Here is a 13,444-nt window from a genome sequence, read left to right as displayed (position 1 = left end):
TAAAAAAAAAATCCAAGAATTTCACTGGAATGATTTTGATCCTGTTTGTGTGTTTTTTTTTTTTTTCTTTTTCTCCTTCGTTCTATATGTACGAGTATACTCTGTTTGGAAAAAAAAAAAACCATAACGGCTCTGAGCAGAGTAATAATTTTATCATCACACTGAGCTTTATGGTTTCTTTAAGGTATACGCTACTATACCCCGTATCGTAGTGCATAATGGTGATGGCAATGACCAAGAAGTTTTTGAATAATAAACTAGTATATCCTGCAAGGATCCTTTTCATTTTTTTTTGTTATTCTTTTTTTTTTTTTGGTAAACCCAAATAAAAAATCTTGGAAAAAAATTGGGTCTTTGTTTTGTGAAATATGAATAACACGAAAATAACCTAGCTCGGGTTTTGCTGCGTAAAAAAAAAAAAAAAAACAGAACCGACAAAAGGTGTTTGGAATTTTTCGGTCGGTCTTTCTATACAGTGGTCCTGGTCGTCAGGGTAAGACAAAAGAAAGGTTTTTTCTCACGCTTTGGCAAATTATTCAAACAGGATTTTTTGTTTAAAGTTTCATTTTCTTTTTTTTTTTTGCGAAGAAAACATTTTTTCTTGTTAATATGATGGTTGGTAGAAACAACTCACTTATAGAAGCAATCCTTCGTTAGAAGTGACATTTTATTTTTCTTTTCTTTTTTCAGGTTACATTCATATTATATTTTTGTAAGTCAATTTTTGTTTCCCAATTTGGATATGAACTAAAATGTGGTTCAAGTTTGTACAAGACCGTTGGCGTTGTCGAAAAAATATTTAGGAAGACAATTTATAAAAAATTGATGTTCTTTTAAAATATTATTGAATTATTAAAAATATTTTAGGCAGAATTACACTTTCACAATTATAGAGCTTGAATCAAAACAAACTCATACAGACTTGAGTATTCACTTAAATTCGATCTTCAGAGAACAATCAAAAGTGACGCCACGAACAATAAAGAGTGCCAAAAAATGGCATTTTTGAAATAGTATTTTTAAGAAAAAAAAACTAACGGCACTTGCCATATAGAAAAGATAGAAAGGTTTAGTTTTTTTTTTCAAAACCAGTGTCCCTGTTTTGTAACTTTTTTCACTGGCGATACAAATTTTGAAAAACTAAAAAAAATTCATTTTTTTCCCATCACAAATTAATGAAATTTAGTTTAAAATCATTTTTTCTCCATTCATAATTTTGGAACTTGGAACAAAATTTTCTTTGTATATGGAATAAAATTAATTTTTAGATGTTCAAAATTTTAAAATTTTGATATACAAATTTAATGGATATTGCCAAAAGGGATTAATTATCTTGGTAATTTTTTTTATTGTTAACGAAACTTTTCTTTCATAAATCCGTTTCAGCTAAATTTTTATTACACATGCTTGTAAGAAATCGATGTTAATTAAAAAAATTAAATAATTTTTAACAAGTCAATATTTCATTTTTTTTTTCTTAATAAATTTTTCAAATTTGATTCCTTTTGAAACTTTACTTTGAGTTGTTGATAGATAGTAAAAATTCATTCAAAGTGATATACCAAGTTTATTTTTTTAATAACATGTTTTTGAAAAATCCTTCAATATACCTTTGTATCTAATTTGTTTTTAAAAGTTCGAAAACAGCAAAGAACTTTTTAGTCGTGCTTACAAAAAATGATTAATAAATAAAATTTTTCAAAGATTTTTCAAAATAAGATTGCATTGACATTTTTAAGAAATTATTATTTGATAAATTATAACAAATTTTCAACAAAAAAAAAAAATTAACCCCATATAGCCAAATGTTATATCGGTTACAAACCAACAAAGATATATTTTTCTTCTTTTGAAGCTTATAACATATTTTTTAAATATTGCTTTATCGAAACAGTACTCCATATTTCTAATAAATGGCTCCAATAGTTTTTTATTGGCAGATGATTTTGAGGTTCGGCTTTTTGTGTAAAAAAATAAGAAATTAAGAAAAAAATATTTTTCCTACATAAACCAACCAAAAATTTGTATTAAAAATTGTGTTTTTCTCGGAATGAGTTGGAAAAAACTTGTGCTTTTTTCCCCTTAGACCCTTTATTTATAATATTATTTTCTTAATTTTATTTTTGTATTTTTTTTTTATTTATTTATAATGAGGATATTATCAACGATATTACAGACTAAATTTTTAATCAAAAGTCATTAGAGTCGTTTTAAAAAAAATAAACTTTTTTTATTTTCGTTAACAGGTACCTACAGTTAATTTTATCCTAACAAAATAATCAATATCTCCACTATATTATTACCCAAAACTGTGATCTACCAAGTTTGATGAAAATTGGTTTAAGGCTGCAGCTCGAGGTAGTACATACAGACAGACAGACATAATTTTCGCATTCTCTATCATCTCAATATCTGATTGTTATTTCGAGTTCGTTTTTTCTTACAACTCCTATACTTGCCCTATAGTACCCTCATAAAGTGCATCAAAAATTGTTAGAACCACGTTTAAAAAAAAAATGTGAATAAAACTCATGAATATTTGTTGGTATTAACGGTTTACTGTTTTTTTTTTCCAAATTATTTTTTTTTTTAACAACACAATTCAACAAGATTTTTGTGTTAAAGCTAAACGTTTTTGTCTGAACTATACTTTTTTTTTTTGGTATGTTTAAAAAACGGTGTCTAATAGGATTCTGACTTCGGATTCAATTTCAGAATCTGTTAATAGTGTAATGAAAGAAAGGTAACTGGTCGTAGGCAAAATGATGAGCTTAAGCTCATTTGTATACGATTCAATGTTTCATAAAAATATTTACGAACATGCCACTTCAAAGTTAAAACTAAAGAGCGAAAGTAATTTTTTTTCTAGGTCCCGAAAACGACATTTTCGCATGCAGTTTCAAGACTTTGACTTAAAATTAAAAAGAGCATATATTTTTGAAAAAAAAAAACAGATTTCATTTCATTAAATTGGTTTTTTTTTTTTTAATTTTGTGTTTCAAAATACAAAACTTTCCTTCTCTTAACCCAAAATACATTCTTTAGCTTTTTGAACGTTAATGGTGATTCGCCCTGTACTATCATAGGATTATAACAAAAGAATAGTGTTTATTAGACTAAGGGCCAATTTTTCAACAGTCAGTTAAACAGTCAGTTAGTACTTATTCTCCTGATAGAGAAAAAATCATTTTTCCAACAGGCAGATATAGCTTATTCCTATGAATAAAACTATTTGCTTCTTTCAGAGACGAATAAAAATTATTCTAAGGAATAATATCAATAAAAATACTGTGTCAATTGTCAAAGCAGCTTTGAAATAATTTTGACAAAGAATACAGAGGAACACAAGAAAACAAAAACAATTATAAATAAAAAAAGACGTTTAGTTTTGAATATTATTGAATTTGACAATTTTTTTTTTGTTATTCTGTAGAGTAAATTATTTTTGATTGAAAAATTCAATGTTGTTATCCGATTGTTTATAAGCCTAATAAATTTATTCGTCAAACAGTTAATTGACTGTTTATTAGAAGATGGAAAAATCGGCTCTAATTCAAAGAAAAAAATATTTTATTGAATCAGTCTAGTGTTCATTCAAATTTATAATAATCCTTAAAAAAATCAACGTAAAAACTTTTTTTTACTTTTATTATTTTCTTATATACATATATATTCTTCAGAACTTTTTACAAAATGTTAACCTGTACACAAAAAAAAAATACCAGCTTATTACCTACAAAAAAAAAAAATGAAAAAAAAGTTACACATACGCCATAGTGACCCAAATGAAATCTAGTCTTTATTGATCCCAACAAACTTCAGGACTTTTTACAAAATGTGAACCAAAACAATGCTAACCTGAACAAAAAAAAATATCAGCCCGTTACCTACTACGTTTTTCTTTTTTTAATATTTATTTGTCTATATTCTTACCGGGCAGTTAAATAACTGCATTATCTACTTTGTGGATGGTATTAGTCTTATATCCACTTTTAAAAAATATGGTGTGGTAAGAAGGCTTTTTCTTCTGAATGTCAGATGTCTGAACTAAGGTTTTACAGTTCAATTACACTGGTCAACAAAATTAAACTTTTTTTTTGTTACAGAAACCAAGGTATACTTTTCTATAGGATTTTGGTATGCTGAGCTCGAATCCGAAGTCAAAAAAATTCTATCACATCACTTTTTTGAGATAATCGCGTTAAAAAATCGAAAATGCCGCTTTTTACCATTTTTCGAGATTATTTCTTAGCTTTTGGTTATTTGTTTTAAATAAATTTTTAACGGTTTCTAATAGAACTAAATGTTGTCTTTCTAAATCCGTTTAAATCTTTTAAAAATCTCTTATCTTCTTTGAGAAATCTGAAATTGAAATCAACGTGTTTGGTATATCTCATGTTTATTTACTTTTAATAGCGAATCTCGAAAAGTTCTTTGCCAATCGCTTTCAAATTTTGACACAGCGTTCCGTTTAGAATCTTGCAAGTTTTTATATTTGCGAAGGTGGTGAATCGCAGTGAGATACATCAAAGCGTGACCGTGTCAGATACTTATACTAAATAATTACTAGTGAGAAAAATATAATTTTTTTTCTTGTTAAAAACAAGATAAGAACTTACTGGAATGTAAATGAAACGTTGCACTGTGGGCTAGAACGCTATTTTAGCTGGAATTAATTAAAAATGGCAACTTCTTCCAAAATTGATAATTTTGGTCTCATTCGATAGATAAATGGACTAGTTATAATTTCTCATTCAAAGTTGAGGTCAAAGCATTCATTGGGTACCTAAAAAACACAGTCGAAAGCAATTTTTCGAAAATAAAAACAAAAAAGGCCACTTTTTCCTCTATCCAGATATTCGTTTACTGTGTTTGTTTTAACGGATTGATTGTGAAAATGTTGCTAGTTTATCAATGAGTGATGTATCCTAATCTAGTATTTGCTAATAAATTGTTATTATATTGAACTTTTGTGTATAAATTTTAAAGTAAAGTATGTTACTAGCACCGATTTTATATAAAACGAATGTTCCTAAGCTTTAAAAAAAAGGCACGCGTAGGCACACTCTAGAAATAATTTTAAAAAGTAGCTAGCCTATATGGCTTTATGTTTTATATAAAACTATGTCCTACAAGAGCAAACTTTTTTCGCTGTAACTCCGAAAGTATAGGGAGCAAAATATTCAGAAAAACCACTTACAATGAAAAGAAAACGAGTTGAATGTTTTCAAATAACGATTTTTTTATTTGCATTAACATTTTATATTACATAATAAGTAAAAACAACTTTTGTTCGCTTCAATGATACCATTTTCGAATTTGATGCGTTCAAACTTCAAAGAACCCATTTTTTGTTTTTTAGACCAATTTTATATGTGTTGAAAATTTGAAAACCTCATTTTACATAATAACTCGCTTATTGTTGGTGTTGTTCTTACCATTAGAATCGGTTGTGCCATAAAATTATCATTATTATATCATTCGACACCATTTTAATGCCTTTAATTGCAATTTTAGATGATTTCGAGAATTTCTATAATTAATTCCAGCTAAAATAGCGTTCTAGCCCACAGTGCGTTGTGTCAAAATTTGAAAGCGATTGTCAAAGAACATTTCGAGATTTACTATTAAAAGCAAATAAATATGAGATATACCAAACACGTTGATTTCAATTTCAGATTTCTCAAAGAAGATAAGAGATTTTTAAAAGATTTAAATGGATTTAGAAAGACAAGATTTAGTTCTATTAGAAACCGTTACGAATTTATTTAAAACAAATAACCAAAAGCTAAGAAATAATCTCGAAAACTGGTAAAAAAGCGGCATTTTCGATTTTCTAACGGGATTATCTCAAAAACGTGATGTGGTAGAATTGTTCTGACTTCGGATTCGAGCTCAGCACCCAAAAAACCTATAGAAAAGTATATCTTGGTGTCTGTAACAAAAACCTTGTTGACCAGTGTTATTAGAAGAGGACCTTAATTATTGTGTCAAAAAGTATTTTCTATCAGCCATTTAGTTTTGTTTATATTCCAACAAAACTATGTTTCATCAAACCAAGAATAATTTTAAAAGTAGTTCCATATTCTGGAAAAAAAATTCTTATTCACATGATATTATTTCCTGATGGACATTGTTCCTTATTTCCAACACTTCTTTTATAAACAGCTACGGCCTTGATTATGTACGAGGTTGGTGTTTGTGTTGTTTATGGAAAAATATGAAATTTTTTTGTTTTTTTTTTTGTGCAAAAAAAAAGAAGAAAAAAATATGGTGTAAAATGGCTGCAGGGAAATATTCCACTTAATAAATTTATGCATGATGCATAGGTTGAACAAACAATGCACACGTAGAAAACGATAAAGTTTCTCATGCTTGGGAAATGAGTTATTTTAAAAAAATGTTTTTTTTTTTTTCCCCCAGTTCTGTATATAATATGGAACTGTAACAGAGATGAATTCTGAAAAGCAAGAATATTTGTGTTTTTTTTTTCCAACATTTTTTTTTTTTTTACTGTGGCAGGAAAGGAATGAAAATAAGGATGTTGAGGAAGTTTGAATAATTTTATTAGTTATCTAAAGTTTTTTTTTTATTTTTTGTAACGAAGAGAATTTTTATTGTTCATCTTGAACAATTAACATTTAGAGTTTAAATTTATTTTCGCGTAAGTTATTTTTTTAGTAATTTTCTAACATTAATAAAAACGCTAGTATCTATATTCAGACTTTATTTCACATTAATTTAATAATTAAATTATAATTTAATTTTTCCTTCGCTTTAATTATTTTTTTGCTTTCTGCTTAACAGATTTGTATAAGAGCAATACTCTATTTTAGTTTCGAATAAAATAAGTGAACAAAATTGCTTGCATTTTCCCGGGATTTTAAGTTGCTCTCAATACTATAATATGCATAAGCAAATGTGTGAGTTTGAATGCGAGATATATTATGGGGAAATTTCTTCTCGTATTATGGAATGTTGGTTAAAAGTTATGTTTTACAGCAAATTTATTGCTCCATTAACATAAAATATAAAGTCTACTGGACAACTGCATTCTATACTGTAATGTTTAATTCGATGTAACAACTGACATTGGTTTTCTGTTAAATATTAAATCATTTCATTACTCAGGGCACATAGTGATTTCTGATGAAATTAAAATTTAAAAAATACCACAAATATCGCACATAAAAATACATTTCATAATTTAAAATGATTTGGGTTATTAAATTTTCATAATGTTAAGGAAATATTGTGGGTTTTCATATTTATAACAATATAGGTAGTATTTTAAATATAATTAAATCGCAATATCATGACAAGAGGAATATTGTTTTTAAATAATAGATATTAAATTTAAAAACAAGATAAAATATGACTTCGGTGAAGTTCAGTGCAAATTTAATAATTAGTTAAAAATGAAAATAGTGAGACCATTACAAGTTTTATATATAAACAATTAAGAGTTTTAAGAATTAAATGAATGAATGGATTTGCTTGAAACTTGGTACAGATGATTTTTACGTAATTCACTAGGCCCGTTTTTTTTTTTGTTATTTTTTAAATATCTCCTTTTTAGCACATATCTTACATATAACGTTTTCGAGTTATTGCAATGTTCTCGAAAACGGCTCTAACGATTTTGATAAAATTTGGTATACTCTTATTGATTCTAACAAAACTGCGTTTTTAGTTTTTCTCAAAAAATTCGGAGAACAGAAATATGGCGTTGTCGTTTTTGAAAAATTGACATATTTTTTAAGTTCATATATTTCATCAAAGCATAAGTCAATTTTATTCAAAATTGAGAAGAAATGTAAAAAAGTTTTCGATTTTCGATTTTTAAAAAATTTTTTTTCTTCACACTAAACAAAATCTTAAATTTCCAATATATATTTAAGATAAAGATTTTTGAACTAGTCGTGCATTTTTTTTTCTTTTTTTTTCAAAACTTAAAATGTGGTTTCGGTCTCTGAATTAAAAAACAAACGTGGAAGAAATGCTACACTTTGATATTCAATCAAAAAAATCAACAGATACTCCTCTGTTAAAAACCATAGTAAATAGATATTATGTTTTTTTTTTATTTTGTAACACGCGTAATCATTTGGAAGAATTCTTTTTTTGATAAGGAGTAGTAAACGAAATAATTTAAAGCATTTTTTTTTTCTTTAGTTTAGTTTTTTTCATTCGGAAGCAGATATTTTTGGATCCAACTCCCGAAACAAGTTTTGGTGAACAGATATGAGATCACAGTGAACAGGCCTATGCATTGAGCTAAAAAAATTACAAGTTGTTTTTTTTTAAGATTTTCGAAAATTATCCAAGGGGTACCCCTTGTATAAAAATTCGTAACTTTCAAAATTTTTTTCTAAATCCATCGAATGAGACATCAAAAGAGAGGACTCTTTAGATCAGGCATATCAAACTCAATGATTAAAAGGGGCCGAAACAGCGAGATGAAAATTTTTGTGGTCCGCACAACATGTTAAGCTACTATTTTTATAATAACGAAGAAAAAGTACCTAGTAAAAATAATAAAAATTGAGGTCACTTGAACTTTAAAATTGTAAAATTTTTATAGGTAAAACAATTTTGTTAAAAAAATTAGCAAGAATGATAAAACTATATTTTGTTTCATTTACCATTTTTTTCTCAGACCAAAGTTAGTTATTCCGGATTTTATAGGTAACTCATTCCTCTTAATGACTGAAATAACTGCTCGCATCGACAGGTATATGTACCTACCTACTGTGAAATTTGCAAACGATTTTATATGGCAGTTTTCAAGTGCACAAAAATATTTATAAAATCGGGCATTTCAACGAATTTGGAACACTTCGGAGTCACACTAAAAATCGTTTTCCTCCATTTTCACATGATTCGGCATTAAATCTATGTTTATGGAAAAAATCGAAGAAAATCAAGAGAACTTGTCTTTCAAGAAATATTCTGCACGCCTTTTTCGTATTCAATATTAAAGTTTAGATTTTTTGCGTAGTATTTTTGATACGGCCGACTGATGTTGCAAGGAGGAAAGTGCTTCAAATCCTGGTTTATCTTCTGATGTTACAAAAGAGCTAGGTTGCATTTGAATGCAAATTTGCATTTGAATTTTATTTTACATAGCAAAACGTGCTTAAAATAAGCTACGTATAGTTTTTTTTTTAAATTAGTACCTTACTAAAATGGCTTTAGCATTTTACAAAATCGTTTAAAATTTTACGCCAATGTTCTCTGAATTTTCACCACAGATAAAATATGATTTTAAAAAACGCATTCAAATATGCACTGATATTTTGAAGAAAACCAAAAAAAGACAGACTAAATGTCATTTGGATCACTATGGCGTATGTGTAACATTTTTTTCTTTTTTTTTTATATAACGAAATTAAAACATCGACCTTTATTATCTTTTTTGGCCATAATTCTAACTGTTGTTATGTTAACTTAACATAATAACTGCAAAAATGGGTAATTTTCATTTAATTAACTCAATTGTTTATTCAAATTTTGGTAATTAATTATAATGTTAATTTTGTTATTATAATCAGTGCTTTCAGGGTTGGATGATTTTTAGCAAAACAAGATTTTTCAGAGAAAAAAAAAAAACAACAAAAGTTCAAGGAAATGTATTCATTTTGTTTGTGTTTTGCTCTGAAAAATCCTGTTTCATTAAATCCAAATTGTAATATCTTTCGTTCTAACTTCAACTTTATAAATAATGTTTTGATTAATTAATGGCTGCTTATTATAAACCAATGTGATCACAAATATGTTTCAAAATAGGGATTTTTTTTTTAATTTCAAAAGAACAAAAATATTCCTTCATCGAAAACCGTAAGGATTTCGGATAAACAAGTTACCAAATAATGAGAGCCCTTTAATTGCCATATCAGCATATTTTTTTTATTTAAACCAATATTAAAAAATTGATTCCAAACACACCTGATTTCGTTTAAAAAAAAAAAAACATTTTAAAAATTGGCAAGTTTGAATTAAGTCGGTCTAAACGTTTAGGCTCTAGTTCCAACAGGCAGACAGGCATAGAAATGGACAAACGGACTTGCGGTACCCACTTTTTTACCTTCTGGTGCATTCTCGTTTTCACTTTAATTTGGGAAACAAAATAAAATTGTATTTTTTTTAATTTTTAATTTTTGTGGGTATGTTCTAAAATATTCCAGTTTTTGAAAATCAGCTTTCTTATTTTTGCTCTACCTACAGTTTTATAATATTTAAGTTAAATAAGTTTATGGGGACTACCCGTTGTCAAACTCAGGGCACATGCTTTTCCCTTTTCGTTTACGATAGTAAAATAACATTTTTTTTAAATTATAAATTGTACAATTTTGAAGGGCTTTTTTTTAAAAAAAGAGGACATCTACAAAAAGAGCTAGAATTTTTTGAACAAGATCAATTTTCATTGAAAAAGCAAAAAAAACATTTATTTTTATGTTCTCACGCTATGGAATCAACTTTTTTGTCTGAGAACCTATACAAAATATATACCATGTGAAAGCTTATTATTTCACCTTTCATATGACGTATCAATCTCATTTCAAAGATGCCTACAAGAGAAATTAGAATTTAAAGTCAACGATGTCGAATTTCCAGACTGAGATTTCGGTACTTCCCAGCTTCCCACACTGGTGGCTGTTCGGGGGGCAACTACAGATCTCCACTGGTGTTTTGAGGTTTTTCGCAAGTTTCTTGATTTAACATTGTGTAGCTTGTAGTTAGTCTATCGTTATGTGTGATATACCAAATGATAGCCCAGTCATTTTAGTCATTTTTAAGCCCAATCTGCGGAAAAATTCCTACTGGGCTGAATTTTGTTATACAGCTTAATGACGGCTTTGTTATGAAGATGTGAAAAATCGACATTGATATCGTGTCCGCGTTAAGAGTTATAGGGGTCAAAAGGTCACAAAAACTGGTTTTTCACGATTTTCAGCAAAACGGTAAGTCTTATCAAAAAATTTTCAATGCAAGAATTGTAGACCAGATTATTATATATAAAAAGTGTCATGACACTTTTTTTCCTAAGACCCACCGTTTCTTAGGTATAACGATTCAAAAAGTTGAAGTTTAGTTGTAATCGTCATAATCCTATGAAAGGTATTTGTATCAGGATGCTTATAAATGTTTAATAAAATTTCTATCTTATCTTGGTCAAAAGTTATAACCTGTTGAATTCTAAAATTTTATTTTACCGTTATCTCAAAATTGTGTTTACGAAAATGATTGAAACTTCGAACACATTTAAACGTAGTCATGGTCTATCATTACTGGCTTTACTTTATTCCTGTATCTATTAAAAAAAAAAACATAAAAATAAAAAACGATGAAAATCGGTTAAAAACGGTAAAAAAACGTGTTTTTTAAAAAACTTGTTTCTTCAGTTTTTCGGTCAAATTTCATTAAACGATTAGCTAAAAATCAAAAACTACAGAAAAATACCCCTAAAAAACAAGGTGTTTTTCAAAGATTCATATTTTGAAACGTAGAGTGTTGGAAAAAAATCCGTATCAGACGCCTACTTTTTTTTCCTAGTCTTTCACTGGCACCTTTAGAATTGTCAACCCGTGTACAACGTTCAAACAAAACGTTATATCTTAGTTTCAAAATTTTTTAGAATTTTTTCTTAAATGCAGTTATTCTTAAATTAGTCTCATCTATCTATAGCAAAAAAATCAACTCTCTACGACTTCGCGTTTAGATTTTAGCCCAAATTTCATCTTTCCGTTTTACCCCTGTTTACCCTAATAAATGACGGAATTTTAAAAAATCCTTCATTTGGATAAAGCTTTAGAAGATTTTTGTATCTCAAATAGTTTATTTTTAATTTTGAATTGAAATTTTTTGCCGCACTGCGAAAGTGGGAGAGCGTAACGTTAAAAAATGGCGTCACTTTTTTGTGGTGACTGCCATAGTTCATCGATTTATAAGACGTTATCACGTCAAAAAAAAAAACATAAAAATAAAAATAGTCATGAAAAACAACCTGTAGCGTTGTTAAACATAATATATGTTCTTTAGAACTAATTTGTGTGTTTAGAAAATATTCAAAAACTATTAACTGTGATCCTCCAGTTATGGATCATGAACATTTTTTAGCATTTCTGCTTGATCTTAAAAATGTTATAAGTGCATAATCCCCATGAAGGATAACTCTGAACAACAAACCGAGATGCAATTTTTCAAGACAATATGGTACTCTTAGAAGCTTTGTTAATTCCCCACAAGAGGCAGTACAAAGAAAAAACAAAATATTTTTATTTTAGGTAATGGAGGCTGGGAATCGAACCCAGACCTCCAGCACCTAAGTCCATCGCACTTACCATCACGGCACGGGGTAGGTACTATTATGATGTTATTATTAGATTGTAGGTTTTGAATTAACAGCATTTTTAGACATTAATTCAACATGTAACTCTACTTGATTGAAAAGCCTATTTCAGACAATATTACTTTAACAAATTACAAGCTTTTATAAAGGATTACGATAAGGTTGGTAAATGTATTCCTTTTTATCAATACTCACTTCAGAAAACAAAAAACATAAAAAATTACAAATTAAAAACAAAAATAAAACCAAAAGTAGTGCCTTAAGCTTAACACATTTAAAAAATATTATTTCAAAACAAAGAAAGGAGTTACATGAATGAAATTCACGTAGGAGTAATACAACAATACAAAAAAACTATAAGAAAATACTTTCCTTTTCCAACCTCAGGCAAATTAAAATTGAAACACAAAACAAAAACAAAAGAAAAAAATCCTAATTTCTATTCAAATTCCAAAATTTCCGAGAACAAAATGTAAAAAACTGAATTTGTTCTTATTTCAATATTATACATTTTCATTGTTAAAATGCAAACTCAGCTTTGGTTGGATTCCCCTGAGCAAAACCAAAAAAACTAAAATAAGAAAAACAAAAGAGTCTCCCCATATCAAAATCTGAACCCTTATCAATGTTTATATTTCTTTTATAAGGCAATAAGATCCCATTGCATTCTCAAAGGACCATCAAGCCGTTTCAAGGACAAAACTTTTCAATTAAATTAATTTTTTCCCTATATTTTTCTTCTATATTTTCAAACCAAAAAAAAAGATCAAATTTCAAAATAAATATGAAAAAAAAAAACATATTTAGATCCAATATCCTCCTAAACTATAACAAAAAATATCAACACACACATAAACATAGAATACATTATTTTTTACGACTCTCACATGTAGTTTCAATCCCAAAACAAAAAAAAATAAGATAAAATCAATAATTTCAAAGAATATTATGAAAAACTTATAATCGTATTCCATAAATAGAAGGCCAAAACCCATATAACCATAATATATCCTAGAAACAAAAAAATATAAAAACAAAAGTGTCACACCCAAAGGACATCTTCCTTTTATACCAGGAAGAAACATATAACAA

General features: G+C 27.7%; 1 protein-coding gene across 3 annotated transcripts in view; it reads right to left on the bottom strand.

Moving 5' to 3' along the window:
* The window catches only part of LOC129907556 (uncharacterized), a 242,264-nt gene that overhangs the window by 213,553 nt on the left and 15,267 nt on the right, over window positions 1–13,444 (bottom strand). The gene's annotated exons all lie outside the window — the stretch shown is intronic.

This window comes from Episyrphus balteatus, chromosome 1 (genome assembly GCF_945859705.1).
Source record: "Episyrphus balteatus chromosome 1, idEpiBalt1.1, whole genome shotgun sequence".
Lineage (NCBI taxonomy): Eukaryota > Metazoa > Arthropoda > Insecta > Diptera > Syrphidae > Episyrphus > Episyrphus balteatus.
This window is presented reverse-complemented; position numbering and strand designations above follow the sequence as displayed.